This window comes from Megalobrama amblycephala, unplaced genomic scaffold (assembly GCF_018812025.1).
Source record: "Megalobrama amblycephala isolate DHTTF-2021 unplaced genomic scaffold, ASM1881202v1 scaffold532, whole genome shotgun sequence".
In the NCBI taxonomy this organism is placed as follows: domain Eukaryota; kingdom Metazoa; phylum Chordata; class Actinopteri; order Cypriniformes; family Xenocyprididae; genus Megalobrama; species Megalobrama amblycephala.
Window position 1 is genome coordinate 75,883 of NW_025953444.1, and position 7,946 is coordinate 83,828.

Consider the following 7,946-nt stretch of genomic DNA (forward strand, 5'->3'; position numbering starts at 1 on the left):
AACCATAGCGACAAAACGACCAACTTTCGGAACCTGCACTTAAGCCTATAATTTCGTTTTTAAAAATGTAATTATGCATTTAAAAGTTGCAGAATGGATTAATTTGGAGACTCTGAAATCGTCAGAGATAGGCAGGCAATGCAAAACAAAATCTGACATTGGGAAATAGTGAGGGGACAAAACTTAGATTTTGAAATGTGGGGGGGGGGGACGTGTCCCCCCACGTATAATGGCTCCTACGCCCCTGTTTTAATTTAAAACACTGCATTTGATGTATGAAAAGCGCTGCGCGCGTCCGTCTCTGGTTTAGCGCCAGCCAAAGCGCGCACGCACATTTGAATTTGGCAGTTGATCACGTGATGCGCTGAACGTTCTAATCACACCGGTGTGATCGTACGCGTTAAAGGGTTAAAAAAAAAGCAGCCTCTATTTAAGTGTTTGGTAACCCTTTCCCCAGTGTTACTGAGTGCATCACCTGTTGGATTGCATACTCAGGGTAGCTAGATCACTTTTTGAAGAAAGTGTGTATCTGTCAGCTCCCTTTCAGTTATCTGTTTATCACAGGGGTGTCCAAACTTTTTTAAAAGGGGGCCAGATTCGATGTCGTGGACACATCTGGGGGCCGGTATATATATATATATATATATATATATATATATAGGCCTACATGTTTTGTTTCTTGAAATCATAACAGATTTGACAAAAGCTTGAGCTGACAGTAGAGTAGTTTGAGATAGGACACAGATGCAAATTTAATACACAAACTATATCTATAAAACTTAACCTCGTTTTTAAAGGGTGAAATTTATTATTACTGAGTTAGAACTCTATTCTTATTTAAATTAAAAGTACTCTAATTAGATCACCACAGGTAAAACCACACATGTCACTTAACTACATGGTAAAAAGTAAAAATATTGTTTCTATATCTAGAAAGGCTTTAAGGTATTTAGTCTATAAACACATTTAATATAAATACGAATGCACAAAACTGCAAATTTATGACAGAAATAGTCCGTATATGGCCTTATTGGCATTTAATACACTGTAAAACCTAAATGTGGAATTCACTAAATGAAATAAGTTCATTTTACTTAAAACTTTAAAAAAGTTAATTCAACTTAACAGATTTTGTGATGTGAACTCAAAAACGTATTATATTAAGTAGAACTCAAACTAAATGAGTCACTATGTTATTTTAACTTTAATGGTTTAAGTTACAGAAATTAATTTAATCTAGTATCTTACGCTATAAATAAATAACTAAAAGCTATCAAATAAACACACAAACAATAATAAATACATTGATCTGTTTCATATTAAGCCTACACACCTACATTAAGCCTTTTTAAATTAATTACATTTATTCATGTCAAAGTATTATCCAAGTGCGTTTCTAGGCAACAAAAATCGCGCCGGCGCCATTTTCCCTCCTTCAGTCGCAGCAGGAGGACGGGCTCACGCAACGGTCAAGAAAAATAACAGGTAAGCATTTCTAACTAACTTACTTTATTCATATTTGTGGCACTTTTGAACGTTTTCGGTTTTATTCTCGTACCTATTTAATTGAAGATTAACCAGCTCAGTAATACTAATTTGTTTAACGTTTGCTAGCAGACAGTCGAGCCGCCAGGCCGCCAGCCAACACGCTATCCAAGTTATCGACGGCAGGTGAAATGCTGTGTTTTTGTACCCCACAGGTTGTCTGTGGTAAATTAAGAAATATTTTTTGTGCTTTCTCACAGTCGGACTCAGATAACGCGACTTTTATATTTTGAGACGGTTGGCAGACCTTCTTCCACATCTCTCGCGCGCGCGGCGCCACAGAAACTACAGCAACAGGTAATGTAAACCCACCCATTCCCTATATTACAACCTTTAAACTTATTGTTAATATTTATTTATGACCCGCTTCATAAGTTTCATATAATATATCCTTGTAATGCTAATTCAGTTTACTAAAGCAAGCCGAAGCCCCGGTGAACAGAGGCTCGAGGGTCGTTTATGATGGCTGTTTTGCTAACGTTAGTTAACATTTAAGACTGTTATTTGCTCTTCACGTTTTCTAATGTGAAACTCATAATAACAGTTTGTTGTCATGCTTTTGAAATTAATCTTTTCAGAGCAAAGACGTTGAAAGGTGGTGTGATATCAACATGGCTACAATAATATGAGTAAGTATAATTCACATTGAACAAATCGATGGGCTTTAGTATGGTACGAAATACAAATTGTCACTTTATGAACATGTTAAATACATCTTTCTTCAATTTAAATTTTTAAATTGCCATTTTTTATGGAAGTAAAATAATGCCAAATGTTTTTGAAATAAAAAGCTTGTTGAATTGCACTATTTGAAAAAAATATGCATTACATTAGCTGTACTTGCATTTAGATGCACTGTATTTTTAAGGCTTGCATTTTTATGGGCTGAAATTCAACATGGTCGTATATTTAGGCTGTGAATATTTCAATTAAAAATATTTCACACACATTTTCATTATTAAAAATTCAGTAATTCATATTCACCTTTTAGATTTCACTTCCAAAATATTCATTCTGTTTAAAAATACAACCTATAAAATTCGACTAGCAATTTTCAGTCCATTTTATTTCGCTTTACAAATTCGCTTCCACAAATTCAGTGGCTCAAATTCGGCAGAAAATTCAACATTTCACATCCGGGAACTGCAGGAAGAGCAGTAGAGTGCCGATGCATCATCTCTATCTGCTGTTCGTCTTCTTCACCAGCAGGTGCCGCTAGCGGCTGTTTAGGAAGACCAAAGCAACGCTAGTAAGTCATTCATTCATAAAAACGGATTTACAGAATTAGAGCAAGCGGTAAGTGAATGTGTGATGATTATCAGGGCCAGTATAAATGCAGAAAAGCTGATAAAGACACAAAAGCTGCATTTATGTTTAATTCAGTGTATTTACGCTTACTTTCCCAGTGTAGCTACAGCTTTCTCTCCAGTGAACAAGATAACGTTATTGCCCGATGCTGGTGTATAGATCAAACGTTAAATCTGAGATAGACATATATTTCTCTCTGTTGTTTAGTTTCCTTAACTTTATATCGCAGCGCTGTGTTGTAATACTAGGGCTTCCCTCATCCGTCATAGCTGCCATCAGGACATATAAACTCTTAACACAGCTTAATGGACTCGTACAGTGATATAAAAGACCAAACTCGCACCTCATTTGTGATGTAGGTTAGACTATATAGGCTCCAAGAAAGCAGATACTGGCATTAAGTTGATTTGACGCTGAACGTTTGATTATGATATTCGCAAATTTAGGGACTGTCTCTAAAGTTACAACATTCTGTATTCACGTTTCTATCTTCAATAGCATTTAAAGAGAATGACTTAGTCACAAAACCAACTGTAAATTGTTCATCTAGGTGTCAGGTATAATGCAAACCTTTTAGATTTTTGATGTTTATTAAAATAAAAGGTAACACTTTATATTAAATAGTTGATATGAACGAACAATGAACTGCACTTCTACAGCACTTACTAATCTTTGTTAATGTTAATTCCAGCATTTACTAATACAGTATTAAAATCAAGAGTTGTATTTGTCAACTTTAGTTAATGCACAGTGAAGTAACATGAACAATGAACTGCTGTATTTTTATTAACGTTAACAAAGATTAACAAATACAACAACAAATGTGTTGCTCATGGATAGTTCACATTAGTTAATACATTATGAACCTTACTGTAAAGTGTTTCCAAATAAACTGTCAAGTAATATGTAAAGATTGCTATGTATTTCACTACTGTATTGGATCATACAAAAAATGCCATAATTTAAAGCTCAATAGCATTTGATGAGAATGATTTACAATCACCAAAACTACCTGTGAAGTGTTCATCTATAGGTGCCAGGTCGAAGAGTGATGCACCCTTCTCTCTCTCTCTCTCTCTCTCTCTCTCTCTCTCTCTCTCTCTCTCTCTCTCTCACACACACACACACACACACATATTCAAACACACTCAACTCAAAGTACATGCACATATACTTTTTCTTTTTTTTTACACATTCATCACACAATTAGTTCTACTTAGTTAATTTTATTTCTAAATTTTATTTAAAATTTGTATAAGCAGGATAATCTATGATCAGGTAAAATAAAAAATGAACAAAGTAAAAAAATTGTGTGATGAACGTGTAAAAAAAAAGAAAAGAAATAGTATATATGCATGTACTTTGAGTGAGGTGTGTTTGAATATGTATATGTGCATGTGTGTCTACAAGAGTTTGGTAGAAGGTAGAAACGTGAATACAGAATGTTGTAACTTTAGAGACAGTCCCTAAATTTGCGAATATCATAATCAAACGTTCAGCGTCAAATCAACTTTATGCCAGTATCTGCTTTCTTGGAGCCTATATAGTCTAACCTACATCACAAATGAGGTGCGAGTTTGGTCTTTTATATCACTGTACGAGTCCATTAAGCTGTGTTAAGAGTTTATATGTCCTGATGGCAGCTATGACGGATGAGGGAAGCCCTAGTATTACAACACAGCGCTGCGATATAAAGTTAAGGAAACTAAACAACAGAGAGAAATATATGTCTATCTCAGATTTAACGTTTGATCTATACACCAGCATCGGGCAATAACGTTATCTTGTTCACTGTAGAGAAAGCTGTAGCTACACAGGGAAAGTAAGCGTAAAGACACTGAATTAAACATAAATGCAGCTTTTGTGTCTTTATCAGCTTTTCTGCATTTATACTGGCCCTGATAATCATCACACATTCACTTACCGCTTGCTCTAATTCTGTAAATCCGTTTTTATGAATGAATGACTTACTAGCGTTGCTTTGGTCTTCCTAAACAGCCGCTAGCGGCACCTGCTGGTGAAGAAGACTAACAGCAGATAGAGATGATGCATCGGCACTCTACTGCTCTTCCTGCAGTTCCCGGATGTGAAATGTTGAATTTTCTGCCGAATTTGAGCCACTGAATTTGTGGAAGCGAATTTGTAAAGTGAAATAAAATGGACTGAAAATTGCTAGTCGAATTTTATAGGTTGTATTTTTAAACAGAATAAATATCTTGGAAGTGAAATTTGAAATGTGAATATGAATTATTTAATTTTTAATAATGAAAATGTGTGTGAAATATTTTTAATTGAAATATTCACAGCTTAAATATACGACTGTGTTGAATTTCATCCCATAAAAATGCAAGCCTTAAAAATACAGTGCATCTAAATGCAAGTACAGCTAATGTAATGCATATTTTTTTTCAGTTAGAGCAATTCAACAAGCTTTTTATTTCAAAAACATTTGGCATTAATTTACTTCCATAATTTTTGCAAATGTATGATGATCAGAATTTTATTGCAGCACAAATGGTAAGTATACTGAAGCAATACAATATTTGTTTTTGCAACTTATTATAATGAAATTTAAATCTAAACATATTGATCAATGCATACACAGCCCACACAAAAAATAATACAAACCTCAACTAACATCAAGCTATATTGGTTCTTGCACACCACATGAATGGCATCATGACCTCCAAGGACCAATGATGTTTGATAATGTATTGTCACCATTTTCTGTATTGGCAGAGTGAATAACAACTTAAATTTCAGTCTGTCTTGTCATGTTGTATTGCTTCAGAAGAATACTGGTTACGTCTTAAGTTCTGGTTATAGCTGACTTTATTAATATGGATAGAAAAATTATCTTTTGTGTTATTTTCCACTGGCAGTTATCCTGAAGTTGACTTGGGTTTGTATAAAGGTGTCAATTAATTGCTAATCCTAGGTTGCAGTGATTGAAAATTGTCTTATCATGAATCATAAAAATAAACTGACCATAAATTTTGTTTAATTGTGAGTTAAACTAACCTAATTTTTTGTTTTGTTTTCAAGGGCTGCATTTTTTGGCTTTGATGTCATTCGAACTACGATCTGGCGGGTCTTACTATCTGTAAAGAAGAGTCTGCCGATGTTTTTAAGACACAAGGTAGGTCAAAACAACATTATATTTACTTAGCAACATTTTAAGCTTTTTGCTGACATGAGCATAAATGCATGGTGTGGGTTTTTATGTTCCTCTTGAAGCTGAACTATCCTTTTAAAGGGTTAGTTCACCCAAAAATTCTATCATTAATTACTCTCCCTCATGTTGTTCCACACCCGTAAGACCTTCGTTCATCTTCAGAACACAAATTAAGATGTTTTTGATGAAATCAGATGTTAGTAAGGCCTGCATCGCCAGCAAGATATTGAACACTTTTAATGCCCAGAAAGCTACTAAAAACATTTAAAACAGTTCATGTGACTACAGTGGTTCAACCTTAATATTATAAAGTGGCTAGAATACTTTGTGCACCAAAAAAACAAAATAACTACTTTTCAACAATATCTAATGATTGCCGATTTCAAAACACTGCTTCATGAATCTTCAAAGTTTTACGAATCTTTTGTTTCGAATCAGTGATTCAGAGCGCCGAAGTCACTGATTTCAGTAAACGAGGCTTTGTTACATCAAGTGTTTTGAAATGTCAATGGTTCATGTGACTTTGGCAGTTTGATAGCCGCTCCAAACCACTGATACGAAACAAGATTCGTAAAGCTTCATTAAGCAGTGTTTTGAAATCGACCATTAATAGATATTGTTGAATAAAGTCATTTTGTTTTTTGGCTTACAAAAAGTATTCTCATCGCTTTATAATATTAAGGTTGAACCACTGTAGTCATGAACTGTTTTAAATATGTTTTTAGTAGCTTTTTAGACATCTGAAAGTCTTCAATATCTTGCTGGCGATGCAGGCCTCACTGAGCCATCAGATTTTATGAAAAATACCTTAATTTATGTTCTGAAGATGAAAGAAGGTCTTACGGGTGTGGTACGGCATGAGGGTGAGTAATAAATGACAGAATTTTCATTTTTGGGTGAACTAACCCTTTAAGCACCACTTTTCTTTAGTGTAAAAAATTAATAACTTTAGGTTGATGCCAAATTAAATTTTTATTAATAAAAATGAACATTCAACCAACTCTGGAAGACATGTTGTGAAAATTAAAGTACTACAGGGTTTTAAATAAGCGCACCCTATTGAGTAAACAATACTCCAAAACCTTCACAATGTTATTTTCATTTATGAAAATTTAAATATGGTGTCTGCTCTGACAAGGGTTGTTTTTATGTGTGGTGACATACACTAACACAATTTTTTTTTCCAATGCGTTTAGAAAAAGGAGCTTGACCAGGTGCAGAAGGCAACACTCACCATCATTGCTGTTGAGGAGGAAGAGGGAACTTTTTACCTTTTAACCCACTGGATATTTTGATTGTCTTTGAAGATGAGGTGATGTCTGCCAAGTCAGTGCACTGCCTTTGGAGTACACTTAGTTCGTACAGAAAGTACTGTTGAATTTCCTTTCTTACATAAAAATTATCTACTCTGTTTCTGGTGGTGTTAGAACATAGTTATTTTATATTATTATTTTAATTTTACAAACTTTTACAATTTTAAAATTAAAATTTTTAAACAAACATATTTCCTTGTTTGTGCGGTCTTATACTTGGAGGGGAAAAAATCTAAGATTGTTATTAAAGTTATATTTTTGACTTGACAGCCCAATTATTTTATGCTTGAACATTTTGTGAAGTAACTGTTGTTTTTCAATAAATACTTAAGAATACCCTCTTGTTCTGTCATAATTTTGTGCCAATGTTAAGTTTTGCTTAGTCTTACATAACTTTATTACTTTGAGTTGGATTAACTTAAACCATTTGCCGCAATCTGTTTCCTAAAACCGTTTAAGTAACGATATAGTTGTTAAGACTTAGTTAGATTTGTTATCTGAACTCAAACTGAATAAGTGGAATAAACTTAAAATCTTTAAGTTGACTTTACTCTTATGATTGACTAAACCAACTCTAAAATTTAAGTGAATTTAACTCAATGCAT

At 33.9% G+C, this 7,946-nt stretch overlaps 1 long non-coding RNA gene across 1 annotated transcript; it reads left to right on the plus strand.

Moving 5' to 3' along the window:
- Nucleotides 1-676: 676 nt before the first annotated feature.
- Nucleotides 677-7,565, plus strand: LOC125261939. Its single transcript, XR_007183474.1, has 5 exons — nt 677-1,485; nt 1,746-1,842; nt 2,124-2,174; nt 5,899-5,992; nt 7,225-7,565. It is a non-coding gene; the product is annotated as an uncharacterized LOC125261939 (long non-coding RNA).
- Nucleotides 7,566-7,946: the final 381 nt, after the last annotated feature.